Source organism: Mustela erminea, chromosome 14 (assembly GCF_009829155.1).
Source record: "Mustela erminea isolate mMusErm1 chromosome 14, mMusErm1.Pri, whole genome shotgun sequence".
In the NCBI taxonomy this organism is placed as follows: domain Eukaryota; kingdom Metazoa; phylum Chordata; class Mammalia; order Carnivora; family Mustelidae; genus Mustela; species Mustela erminea.
Window position 1 is genome coordinate 30,997,530 of NC_045627.1, and position 14,272 is coordinate 31,011,801.

Sequence of the window (14,272 nt, forward strand, 5' to 3'; positions counted from 1 at the left end):
TTTCTCCCTTCCTTTCTTTCTTTCTTTCTTTCTTTCTTTCTTTCTTTCTTTCTTCCTTTCTTCATTTCTTCCTTTCTTTCTTTCTTTCTTTCTTTTTTAAGAGAGAGAGAACATGAGTGTACATGGAGTGGGGAGAGGCAGAGAGAGAGAGAGAGAATCTTAAACAGGCTCCATGTACCAGGCATGGAGCATGATGCAGGGCTTGCTCTCATGAAACTGGGATCATGACCAGAACTGAAATCAAGAGTTGGACACCTAACTGACTGAGCCACCCAGTTGCTCTAAGAATATTGCCATTTTTATTGGGACTTAAACATTGAGTTAAATAATTTTCAGAATTTCATCCTGTTTTTCCTTAAGAAGGCAGAGGAAAGATCCCTGAAGACCAACGGCAGACATATCCTTATGTTCCAAAAATTGCCCTAGAGGAAGACACAAGGCCCATGACCTGGGAATAATTGGGCTTCACTTTTCTCAAAGATTTTGATATTCTGGGAGACCTGTTTTCCTCATAGGGGTCCTAGAAAATTAATAGTCCTTTTCTACAAAATATCCCTGTTTGTGAAAATAACAACTAAGATCAGCTTTTCCCTAATAAGCAGAGTAAGGAAGTGGAGTCCTATGAGGTGCCCTTTAAGAGGGTCATCTGATGACCCTGCTAAGACAAGAGGTGGATCAACATGGAGACAACTCATTTGAGGCTAGCCGCCCCGATGGTCTTCTCTGTTCAAGTCCTCTTGAAAATCTCAGTTGGTTAGGAAGCTCCACAGTTTGGAGGCCCCTGGCCTTACCGAAGCAGTTTAGGGCAATTGCATGGTGAGTTCTTCCTTAGGGAGGTTATTGTCTTCCATTATGTACTCACACATGGGCTAGTGTTGACATGCTTTGTCCTAAATGTAATAAAGATATTTTTCCTTTTCTTGCCCCATCCACATTTCTTGCCCATCATTTTCACTGTATATTTCTGTTTTAGCACTCCATACATTTCTATAAATTTAAAAACAACAAAATTCCCCTCTCCCACCAAACAGTAGCAGTAAATACAGAGCCTCATGTAACCCGGATGAAGTAGGGTGCCAAGAATCTTCACAGTTTTGGGAAGTTAAGTGAATCCACTGCATGAAAAATTAGAGCCTAAGAAGAGTTACTTCATAGGTTTTTCTATCTCTGAGACTCATTGTAAATAGGACTAGGAGGTCCATAGGGGGTGATGGTGGAGGTGGGGAGCAGATTAACAGGGGTATTTGGAGTCGAAGAGTAAATAGAAAGTCTCTAACCTCCTCTGTGCGTGGTCTCAACACCTCTTTGGCCTTACCTCTTACCAGTCATTGTAAAAATGAAAAATAAAAATATAGAAAATTATAAGGGAAGAGGAAGAAGAGAGAACTTTTCTTATTTTATGAAGAAGAGAAGATATTTAGAAGACATAATTAAAAATTGAGAGTAACATCAGAGGGAAAAAATGACTATAGTGGAAACTGAAGTTAAGAATGTAAAAGAATGAAACTCCAAATGAAGAGTAAAGGTTAAACATTAAAAACGTAATAAAAAGGTAAAGTGGATGAGATTTAAAATAAACGAAAAAAGGCTAGAGGCCAGTGAGATCAAAGGTTAAAACCAGGAAAAGTATGAAAGATAAAAGATTATGGTATAGGGGATAGGATGAAAAGCTAAAATCATAAAAGTAGGTGAGATTAAAAATGAAGCACAAGAAATAACTAACATGCTTTAAAGTAAAAATGTATATGAATGAAAAAGCTTTGGGGGGAAGATTTTGAAAGAAAATGAAAACCAAGAGCATGAGATTAGACAACCAAATGAGTTGGAGATGTCGCTAGTGTGAGGGCAGACAAGGGCTGCGTCAGGAGGATTATGACTGTTGGCTTGGAACTGGCACAAGCAATAAGGCAGAGGGAAGAGATAAGCAAATGTATCGAAACAGAAAAGCTTGATGGGGGTAACTGGGGAAGAATAACAGATGGGGACTTTATCTGGATGAGGGAATTAGGTTCAAGAAGCAAATGATCAGAACTTTCTAGAAAGAGTCTTTTGGGCCAGATGCTAATGGTCTTAAATATTAGGATAAGGAATTTGTGCTCTCAGCCACTGGAAGTCTTTGGAGACTTTTGATCTGGGGAGTGACACAATTGAAATTATGTTTTGATATAGCATGAGATTAAAGGAAGGGTTACAAAGAAGAGGAAGAAGAAAGAGCTGGAAAAAAATAGGGTGATTGTTTTAAGACAGCAGGGAGATTATCTCAATCCCCTTCCTCCTAACAGAATTCCTTTGACATGATATAAAGGGAATGCTTCCATAAGAGCAATGAAACACAAGAAAGAGTGCCATGCATGGAACAGAAACTTCTGAGATATTTTGGAAAGATAGAAAGTAGAGTGATCAGCTAGATGGGAAGAGGAGACCAGAGGAACCTATAACCCAAATATGAACAGGAGACCAGATTGCTATGGAGGCAGGCAAAACTGGGAGTTGGCACAGGCGACTAAACCAGAGTTGGGCCAAAATAAGTTAATCAGGTTCCCTCTCCTAGAAATCTAGAAGTCAGCCTAAGGCAGTTCACTATGACCAGGTCTTTTGAATGTCAGTCTAAGAACTATGGAATGGTCGTCCTCCAACAGTTGTAGGGGAACCCTATTTGCAAAAAGAGAACAACACAGTACATGGTGAGAGAAAGGACTGCCTTTGGCATGGACTGAAGCACCTGTCACTGGCTTCCCTGAGATAGTCCCAGAGCCCCTTAGTACCTTCCTGTTTCCACCTTAAATAAGTGGAAGGTTTCTGTTACATGCATTCAAATCTTAACTGGGAAAATGAGTGCCATGAATCTTATACAAAGGTTAAGTGAGTGTTTTTTTCTTTTTTTAAGATTTTATTTATTTATTTATTTGACAGACAGAGATCATAAGTAGGCAGAAAGGCAGGCAGAGAGAGTGGAGGAAGCAGGCTCGCCGCTGAGCAGAGAGCCCGATGCAGGGCTCCATCCCAGGACCCTGGGCTCATGACCTGAGCTGAAGGCAGAGGCTTTAACCCACTGAGCCACCCAGGCTCCCCAAAGTGAGTGCTTTTCAAGAGGGTGGATGGGAAATGACAGTTTTTGTATGTTTTCTTTAATTTTTATTTTTAAGGGGGTTGTTGGGAGATGGAGGGCAAGATCCCCTGTTTGCAATTGTGTTGGAAGATGTGAGAAACAAAGGTGACCTTGAAAACAACTCATTTAACTCCTCATAAGTCAAATTCACGTTATTTGATTGCAGTGAAGAGAAAAAAAAAAAAACAAAACCCTGGAAAGTACTCTGTGACCCCCTTAATTAATATTGGCTCATTGACTAATCATCTGAGGTGACTTCTAATTCCATAGACCATAACCTCAATCAGTCCCCTGAAAGATTTCTCTGGCTTAATGTGTTGCTGTTTGTTATATCACACCTTAAAATTGAAAATGGGTTAAGTATTCCCTTTCCAGCTCCCAAATTGATGCTCTCTTCTGCATAATTTATTCCTTTTCCCACATGCCATTGAAATATCTAGTAGCATCCAATATTTAAGTATCCAAAAAACATTCTTCAGAGTGCCTCATTCACTCTGAAATAGCACACAAATTCTTTGTCAGACTTCGTGTTCTGGTTTTCATTTGGAAATTATCATCCTGTACCTAAATTCCCCTTTGTGCAGGGCAGAACAATTTTGCCCTCTATCAAACTGATTTTTCACTCTGACTGGTTTTTGGAGAGAACTGGGGTCACTAGTTAATGCTGGTTTTAAAACAGTTTTTAATGCCATGGCCCCTTAAGAGGTTTGGCTGTGGGTGAAATTATTAGAGAGTTTTATGTGTTCATTTTCATTGTCATCTCTCCCATAACCTCCTTTCTCTCTCTTCTTTTTTCATTCTCCCCCCCCCCCTTCCTCTATGTGTCCAGAGAGTTTTTCATTTTCCCAGGATGCTCTGCACTGGCAAACTGCTTGCTATACATTGCCCTTCAGCTCACAAACATCCAAACCCCTACCTCTGTCAAAACATTTCTGTTCCATGCCAAAATGCATTCATTTCTAGATGTTAATGACTGAAAATTTCTTAGAATATTATGTTGCTAGAAAACCAATATGCTTTTGGTTTTGGATCTTTAGAGTGTCAAAGAAGTGACTTGTGGTGGAGATTTCAGGTCTGAAGACAAGATAGTCAATGTAACAGATGAAGTAATGGACTCAGCCCCCCTCCTCTTTGTGAACTGACCTTTCTCCCAAATGTCTGTGCTGTATCCTGAGAATGGCCTCTGGCTGCTGGGCTATACTGGATTGCTGGCTGTCTTGGTTTTGCTGATTATACAAGGTGGGCAACTGAGTTCAGCTCGTTCAGTCAGAATCTCTCTCCAGAAATCTAGAACTGGAATCAAGAGAGGGTTGCAACTTATTATGTGAATCTGAAGGCAGAGAGAGGGGTAGCCATGTTTGCCAAATGACTGATGAGATGGGAAAGCCCAACTGAAGAAAGATGATATAATGCCAGGGCAGAGAGGGAGTACAATGAAGACAGCATGGAGGCTTAATGGGTTTACCTGGTCCCTAGACCTTCCTGGGTTCTGTCGTGGCAAGTGTGATACACTTAGAAATGGTAAAGAGGGGTTTGGGTGTCTGAGTCTTCAGCTTCAGAGTTGTCCTTCATCTTACTATTTCTAACTATAAGACTTGGTGATGACTCCGTGTCTGGAAATATTGTGTGGAGTGAAAAATTTAAAGAAGAATTCTATTTATACTAGTCAGAAATATAATGGCTTGTAACTGTCTATGAGGAAGAGACAGAACAGTGTTGGCTAAAAGAGTGTGTACTTTGGGGGCTGAGATAGTGTCCTAAGAGATGTGTTGTCTATAAAATGGAGGCAACATCCAGTGTGGAGAGAAGAGTTTCTCAGCCAGACAGTAGTGAGTGAGTTGTAGGTGTGATAAGAAATAGAGCCCTTTGCTCTTGGCGGGGGGCGGGGGGGGTGCGCTCTCTTTTTGGTTATGAGCAACCTAGTCTTTCCTGGTTCACCTTGCATACACTAACTTTTGTTTCACAATGTCTGCTATGAAGAAGGTTAGGAAGCTCTGACCCAGAGTATTGTTAGTATTTATTGAGTGTTCTGGGCTTTGCATTTTTTACCTTATTTAAATTTCATAACAGCCCCATGAGATGGCTTGCCTTACTATTTCTTTTTCACAGGTAAGAAGAATGAAAGTCCATATGTTAAGGAATTTGCATATGCTGCACATCTGAGAGGGTTACGGAGTTGAGATGCAAACTCAGGTTATACGAGTGTAGACGCCAGATGCCATGCTTTGAGCTACAACTCTGTATGCCAACCTTACCGAGATCTGCTGGCAGGCACCACGTCCTCTGAAGAGAAAAAAGCCCTCACACAGGGATATTACTAGTTTTTGCCTCAGTTGCTCCACTCACATAATATGTCTTTCTTGAGGCAACTGGCTTGCTACCTAAAGGATGGCTGTGCCAACACTGAATTGAAAGACACTGTATAGACATTAAGTAATGAAAAGCTCATTGATCTTTCCTTATCTCTGGAAAAGTGATTATCTTGCCTCTTCCCTTGTTAAATACGCCATTGATAGTCAAAATTGGGCAACTTGGTGTCAGGAGATGCAACTTGAGCAATTCTTATTTTTTATTTTTTTGAGACAGAGGGTGTGCTGCCCGTGAGTGGTCGGGGGAGGGGGAGAAGGAGAGAGAGAGAGAATCTTAAGCGGACTCCCTATTGTGTGCAGAACTTGACTGTGGGGCTCAATCTCCAGACCCATAGTTCATGATCTAAGGTGAAGACAAGAGTAGGACATTTAAAGGACTGAGATCCCCAGGTGCCCTTGAGCATTACATACTCTTGATACTATTAGCTGATGACAGTTGTCAGCAATTGGTGATTCTTTGTCCTCAGTGAGCCTCACTAGTAAACTAGCAATACTCCTTGTAAACAAAACATGACTGGCCAAAGAGTCCTTTTATTACTTTGAGACTACTTGGACTGGCCGCATCTTCTGTGGGGTCCTCTACCTTACATAAGCCAAGAATAGGAACAAGAACAAAAAAACCAAGCAACAGCAACCACCACCATCACCACCAAAGAACCCTTTCCCCTCTCTCTGTTTCTCCCTGTCACTGTCTCTCTCTGAGTCATTTCCTAGGGAAAAAGAAAATATATTTTATTATAGGTTCTCGGTCCTCAGGACAAAACTGTCACAAAGACACTATATGGTCGCCTTATTTAAGATTTTTGAAATTTAAGTCTGACATGTACCTCCTTGTTTGCTTAATCTCATCCCAGAGTTCTGTTTCTTGTTACCAAAGATTCCTATCTAAGAGGGCTCAGGAAAGAGCATTTGGAGCTGGGTGTTTCTGTCCCTCAGGCTGGGTGGTTCTTCAGGCGAAGGGATGTTAGATGCAGTCTTTGAAAATGGGCAGCAAGACCTTTCTCTTAGTCTAGGTCAAAATAAAGTCACAGCGGTGGGGAGATTCTGTCTCTGACCTGGGGTTTGACATTGTGGTATCTGCTTTATTTCCTCCTGGTGCATGATGGGAGCGTGACTGATCCGTGAAAGCTTTTCCACCCTGGGCTTCCGTGACTTTTCTCCCCTCTTTTGGAAAACATAGTTATTACAAAAGAAGCACAACTGCTGTAGCCTCTTCAAAATAGAATACTGACATTTTCTTAGCAAGTGATTGTGGGAGGCAGTGTGGGGATGTTGAGCTGGCTAGAATCCAGAGGTTTTTAAAGAACCAGAGAAAGGTCCTTCACCCCTTAAAAAGAGACGGTTGTGAAAACAAGCCAATTTTAGAATTTGTCATCTTGCGTTAACAGCGTACCCTTTTGTAGTTACTGATATCTGTCAGCGTAAATGCCAGTGGTAAAGAGCTCAGCTGCAGGCTTTGCTGAGGAGGTAGGAGGTTTGTGCACATTTTCCCGGCGTGCTGGAGGGTGATGTGGGGGAAACAGCTTTGGCCTGGGGATCAGGATGCTCGTCCGTCTTGGCTGTGACACTGAGTAGCTTCTGAATCTCTCTGCTTCTCAGTCCCATCTTCTGTAACATGAGTGAGTCAGACAAGGTTAACTCGAAGATCCTTTCTGACTTGACATTTCTGTGATTCCAAGTTCTGGATAAATGCCACGAATCACCATGGTCTCTGCATTAATATTATGTTTTGCCCCCAGTTTTTCTCAAGCAAATAATTGGCTCCTCCGGAGTCCTTGCCTAGCGTTTAATCATGGCGAAGAGGCAGTCTGCCAGTGTCGTTGTAGAAGAAAAGCTCCTGCTCAGCAGCATTTCCTCTCCATCTCCTTCAGTCGGCAGCGAGGGAGGTCGGGGCTGTGGCCAGACCCACATCTCCGCACCTTGTCTCTGAGGCCAGAGGCCACATAACCTGGTAACCTCTGAGCCCAGTGCTCCTTTTGGTACATCTGTGGCCAGAGAGCCTGAACGTGACATGCTTCTCAGGGTGATTGATAGCAGAATCACAGTTTCTAAAAGCTGCAAAGAAACTGAGATATCCTGGAGTCTCTGATGGTCAGTTTTCTATGTCAGCTTGGCTTGGTGAGCTTATCATACTCAGTTACACCCTCAAACACCAACCTAGGGGTTGCTGTGAAGGTATTTTGTAGATGTGATCCATGTTCACAATCAGTCGACTTGAAGTAAAGGATGTGATTCTGGATAATCTGGATGGACCCGATTCAAATGGCTGGAAGTCTGTAAGGGCAAAATAGATTTCCTAGAAGGAGAAGAAATTCCATCTATAGGCTACTGCTTTGGTCTGTGCCTGACAGTTCCAGCCTGCCCTTCCTGACGGCTTGCCCTATAGATTTGAGACTGGCTCAGCCAGGCCCCATAATCTTGTAATCCAGTTCCTTACAGTGGATCTTTTAATAGATATCTCCTGCTGGTTCTGTTTCTCTGGTAAAGACCCCAAGTCCTGCATTTTATCGAAAAACCGAATTCAGTCCCCAGAGTTCAGTAACAGGAGAGCTGGCAGCCCTGGCTTGCAGGCTTATGAACTTCCTTCAACCCCACATTTCCATTGTTTGGAATCCAGTTGAAAATGGGGACACCAGGGCTCAGGCATAATGCACAAAAGACTCCCGCCTCCTCAATCCATGCCTCCAAGTATGTCAAACCAAGACTGGCTGGGTTGACAGTCTCATCATTTTAGGTGACTTTTGTGCCAGGTGTTGAATGACCTGGTGGACATGTAAGCATGGCACACAGGAGTGTTCCAATCCATTTAGCCTTAACAATGGGATTAAATGCACAAAGTTACCTAAAAAGGTGTTGAGGGATACTGGAGTCTTAGGAGGACAGTCCCAGCAGCAAGCATGGGCCATGAGACCCCAGAAAGTGTCGGGCTGTAGGAGCATTTCTTGTTCATGCCCTTCATGGGGCAGATAAAGCTCTGGAGTTGCAGTTTTTAATTGTTTGGGAGCTGACTGAGATGCCTTGAGGAATCTAATGTCGAGTTTCTCAACCTCGGCACTATTGACATTTTAAGCCTGATGATACTTGGTTGCGGGGTCATCTTGGGCGTTGTGGGAGGCTCAGCAGCATCCTGGGCCTTTTCCCCACTAGAACCCAGCGGTACGCTCTCTGTTGGGACAACCAGAACTGTATCCAGACATTGTCAAATACCTGTGGTGGGTAAACTCCCTCTTGATTAAGAAACACCGATCCAAGGGAAGCCAGGAAAATGCACGTATGAAGAAAAATTTGCAAACAATTTAGGGGTATTGGTAGATTTCCCTGCAATGTAATTTCCACACAGTTAACATAGCTAATAATTAGGAGCAGCGCGAGGGTCTCCGAACCTGTCCACTACACTGCTACCCAGGTAGGGAAGTTTGTTCTCAGGGTCGGGGAGAGGTCTGTCCTTGTGTCCACATGACTCTGAGGAAAAGAACCCAAGCTTTGTCTATCTAGTGTTTGGTGATCTTTTCTGTCTGACTATTTAGTATATTTTTGTTAAGTTGTCGAATGTGTACATCTTGTCTCCTAGCTGGATTGGAAATTTTGAACAGGAGGGAGGATGACAAATGTTTGAGCATCATGAGAGCTCTCAGGAAACTCTGATCCATGGACTGACACAACAGTGGAGGCTCCCCGAGGACAGACTTCCCTACCGGGGCAGCGGCGAAGCGGAAGCATTCAGACCATGGTCTCCTCCTTCCTCCCATCGGAGAGACTGTAGCTTTGCCCCACATCAGGTTAACTTTGGGTGACTTTACCTAAATGCTCTAAGCCTCTGGCCTTCATCTCTCAAATGTGGAAAATCATAATGTTGTTGGGGGCATCAAGTTAGATAGCTCTGTAGAGCATCTGACACAAAAATGTCCCCTGTATATTAGCCATTATTATTATTGTTATTATTCCTTCTGTTCCTCTTGTGTAGTCCCTGGTTGATGTGGTGGCTAGTCAGGTTTGGAGGAATCTCCAAAGGCAGTGAGGAGGGCAGCAGAGGAGGTGGGGGGAAAGTTGTCAAGCTGAGGTTGAATCCAGAGCTGAGGATGGTCCACATGGCTCCACAGTCCTCAAACCCCCTGTCTGCAGATGTGCTTCTGCAGAGGCGGGGGGATGCCGCTGGCTTCCAAGTCCCCCTCACATGGCCCTGAGGGGGCTGCCATGACTGATCCTGGATTCTCAGGGCATCTTAGCAGCAAGAAGCAAACTCTGCATATTTTCAGAGCACTAAATAAGCAGTGTATATTCCCCCACAGGATAATTAGAAAACTAAAGAGTCTGTGCCATGAAAAAAGTAGGGAGCTAGTTGTTCAGAAAACACTTAGAATGGCTACTTGACTGGGGTCTCTTGGAGTGCCCTGGGGGTGTGTGGAACTGGGGTACTACAGGTGCAGCTACCCCACCTCTTTTGAAAAAAGGGTCATCTTCAGATGAAATGTACTAACCAGCCCTCGGTTCCTTCTGCCAGCCCTGCTCAGAGATGAGCTCCCTGCCCAATTAGGCAGCCTCTGTGGAGATTGCTTTCATCAAGCCTTGTTAAGAGGGAAAATAACAGAATGTTCTCACTGCTTTCAAATTTACTTTGAAGCTTGCATTTATCTGCCAGAAGGAAATGTTAGTCTTTCCCCTGAGCTGGTAGGTGAGACCTGGAATGAACAGGTGATGTTTCTGCAAATACTGCTCTGTCCAACAGGAGCATTATTTCTTTTCATTGCTAGGGATTAATGGCCAGGAAAATAAGACTCTTCATAGGGAACCTAGGCATAAAGACATAGAGAAGTGTTTGGTAAGAAAATTCCCTGATCCCATCCAGAGTTTAAAGACTCCGGGCATCACGCTCTGCCTCTCTAACCACCATGCAGATCACCGGGAACTGGTGACAGAAATGGAAAACCACTCCATTAAACCCCTTAAATGCTACTTCGGTTACGTCACTTTCTTCCTCAAAATCCTTACTGGCTCTCCACTTCTTACCCTCTGTTATTAAATTCTTAGCCTGGATTTCAAGATGGCTCATAATCTGGCCTCATGCTACCTGATCAACGACTACTTATAGACTGAGGAATGAGCAAATCCATGAAGCACACAAGCACAGTGTCTCGTGTACAGTGGAAGATAGTTGGGTTTTGTCAACATTATTTTTATTGGCAAAAGCGATGCTTTTGTCTGCTAAACATCAATCCACTATCCTCCTTCTTCTAGTGACAGTATTCCTACCTTGAAGGAAAACAAGTCTCTTCCCTTTTCCAGTCCCATGTTACGTGACTAGTCACATGGTTACTGGTGACCAGGGAGTCATAGTGCCTCGCACAGACCTTGGTCTGCAATGCAGATAGACGCAGGACTCAAACTGGGTAGTGAACTCCTTCATGGGCATTTTTCAAACAGAAGCTGTAAGCAAAGCTTCCTTTTTTTCTTCTGGTTATAAAGTTGTTAAGATAAAAGCCCAGAGTTATCTGTGGCCATATTTTTATCCCAGGGGGAACAGGTGACCTAAAGAAAAAAAAGCTGAAACATGGAAAAAAACCACTCCAAAGATGTGTGTGTGTGTGTAGAGAGAGAGAGAGACAGACAGACAGACAGACAGAGAAACAGAGAGAAGCAGAAAGACAGAGGTGAAGAAACAAGAAAACATTTAAGTCCCTGATTCTGATAGTTGCTGATTCTAGCCCTACTTGGACATTTTCTTGACCTGGCTCTGTGAACCTATAACCGTTCCCTTCTGTGTTTCACTAATTCAAGGTGGCTTTTAAGCTCCTGCTGGCCACTTTGAATATAAGGATAAATGAAGCACAGCCCCTGTCCTCAAGGAATCCCATTTAGGGAATGATGATGACTTTGTGAAGAATGCAGGGCTTTCTTCCTGGGAGTGAAAGTAGCCCAGTGGCCATCCAAAGAAGTTTTATAACAAGCTCTAGAGATGTTGGGAGGCATTCACAGATAAGTTTTAGGGAATTACCTCCTGTAATGTGTTGCATAATTTTTAGGGTATATGGTGTTTTTTTGTTTTGTTTTGTTTTTTTTTTGGAGGTGTGGGGAGAGAATGACTATAGAGTTTATAAGATTCTCAGAGAGGTACCTGAGCCAAAAAACACTCTCAGGGAGGTCATACACAAGAACTTTGCGAATGCAAAGTGACAGGGGAGGAATGCAAAAAGAACCTTCAAGGCTTCCTTGGTTATCTGGAGCATATAAGGAATTCCTCCGGGCAAGTCTGCAGGGTAGCGACAACCCAACTGGCCTACAGTCATAAAGACAGAGCCTCTCTTCAAAAGGAACTTTCCAGGGCCGTTAGCCAGGGTCCTCTCCCAGTTTCAAAATGGAGGGAGATCATACTTAGATTTCCAGGAAGGTGAATAATGGGGTTAAAATACTGATCGTTGACAGCCCTTCTGTCTGGAATGACCTTTCTCTATTTACGTGACTTCCTCACTTTCTTTAATCCAGTACGCAGCTGACCTCTCTTATAAGCAAGTGTTTCTGCATATCTATTCTGCTTGTATTTCTACACTATTTAAATGCCCCACCCCTGATACTCATTATTCCCTTATCTAGCTTTTTTCAGCTACCATGTGTCAGGCACTGAGGTGTCCTTTATTTATTTATGTAGTTTAAAAACATATTTATTTGTATTTATTTTCCATCTCCCTCAGCAGAATGTAAGCCCTGTGGGAAAAGGAGCTATGACAGACTTATTCATATGTCATATCTCCAGCACAGACAACAGCTGTAGTCACAGAGTACCTGTTAAATGAATAAGTAAAAAAAGTCTTCTCTCTGTCCTTCTACCTAAGTATTAATTATTCTCTCCCCTTCCTGTAAAGACAGAATATCAGGGGTGCCAGGGTGGCTCATTGGATTAAGCCTCTGCCTTTGGATCAGGTCATGATCTCAGGGCCCTGGGATCAAGCCCTGAATCTGTCTCTCTGCTCAGCAGGGAGCCTGATTCCCCCTCTCTCTCTGCTTGCCTCTCTGCCTACTAGTGATCTCTCTCTCTCTCTGTCAAATAAATAAATAAGTAAATAAAAGTCTTAAAAAAAAACACAACAGGATGTCATAAATAACATGGTACAGGCCAGATAGCTCAAACCATATCTAAGCTTTGCTCTGAAAACACCTTTGTTGATAACAGTTATGATGATAAATGAGACGAAGAAGGCTTGGTGTCTTGAGAAAGGCATGAAAACCATGCACATCTTAGTCTCTTTGACTCAGTTCTACAGACATGAAGGGTCTGTGATGGGTTAAGAAATGATCTCAGGTTCTGCTTTCAGCTCTGCCACAAGCTCGATAAGAAGCCTTGGTCAAATTGCTTTACTTCTCAAGCCTGATTTCTTCATTTAAATAGCACCTTCCTCATTATCTGTGAGATACTGTGTTAAAGCACTCAGCCCAGTATCTTAAGCAGAAGTTCACTGCTTTGTACGTGTTTGCAGTTATTGGTACATGCATAGTAGATGCTCAGTAAAAGTGATTGCTGTCACGAAGGCTTTTCTGAACCCTTTTGTACCCTTCTGTGCTCTCCAGTGGTTTTTATATTTGTCTCATCCACTTAGCTATAGTGACCAGTGTGTGTGTGTGTGTTACATTCTTTCAAATAGATGACATTCCCTGACTGCTCAGACTTACTTTTGGCCTTCCAGATGGTACAGTCTGGCACCGAGCACCTAGTTCTCTTAATTCTTGGTGACTTATTGGAATGGAGAGTCCTATTCTCCCTGATCCCTTATAATTTTCTCTCTGTTCTATTCTGTTGACTTAAAAAAAGGGGTCTTTCTTAAAATGCACAATTGTTCCTCCCCTAATGCTAGGAGAAGGGCTCTATTCACACAGGGAGCTCCTGATAAGCCAAAATGCATACCTCTTTGTTTGCTAATACCTCACACGAGGAGGTACCTAATCCACCAATTGATTTCCTTTTGATTCGGGGCGCAGCTAAAACAGCTCTTGAGCAAATAGCTCATCTCTGTGATCTTTTCAGAAGGAGGAATTTCTCTGCAACCTTTACTGAAACCTGACCTCTTTCTTCCTTCTGTGATTTTTCCATCTATAAAATTGAGATCATAAAGATCCTAGTAAGTTTGAAAGAAGCCTGGAAACATTTCTACCAATGACTCTGGCCATGGCCGCCTCTGACAGAGAGCCCAATTCTCGACACTAGTAACCTGGAGTATTGTTGCCGGTCTGTATTAGTGGTTACTTTTGTGTCTTGATTCGTCAGGTTGGAATACATCCACAATGGAAGATGTCTAGGTGAAAATCCCACAAGATTGCAGGCTCAAGATCACTTTTGGGTAGTGGGTGCTTAAGAAAGTGTTTTCGACCTTAGCTTTGATGTCCCATCTTTCAGAAGCTCTCCCTGACCTTCCAATTAAGTTACGTCCCCTATTACACACAGTCATGGTGCCCTGTGGTTTTCCTTCCTAGTTATTGATTTGTGCGGTTGTCTGGTTAAGGTCTGCTTTCTCCACTACACTGTGAGCCCTTCCATGTTGGGGATGGTTTTGCTCAGTAGTGTCTGGTAAGTCGTAGTTCTCACTAAAGTTTGGTTCAAGAGTAAAGACAGACGTTCTTTGTTGGTGAAGACATAAAGGAGCTGATTCTTTTGGAACCAGGAAAGGCCTGGTGGCTCTACTCTATGCTGCCTTGGAAGGACTGTCTTCTCATTTACAATCATGAAGACAGGCCAGCAGATAACTATCCAACACAGCTGGTCTGCAACTCAGGGAAACAACGTCTTGCTGACACAAGTCTCTAAGCT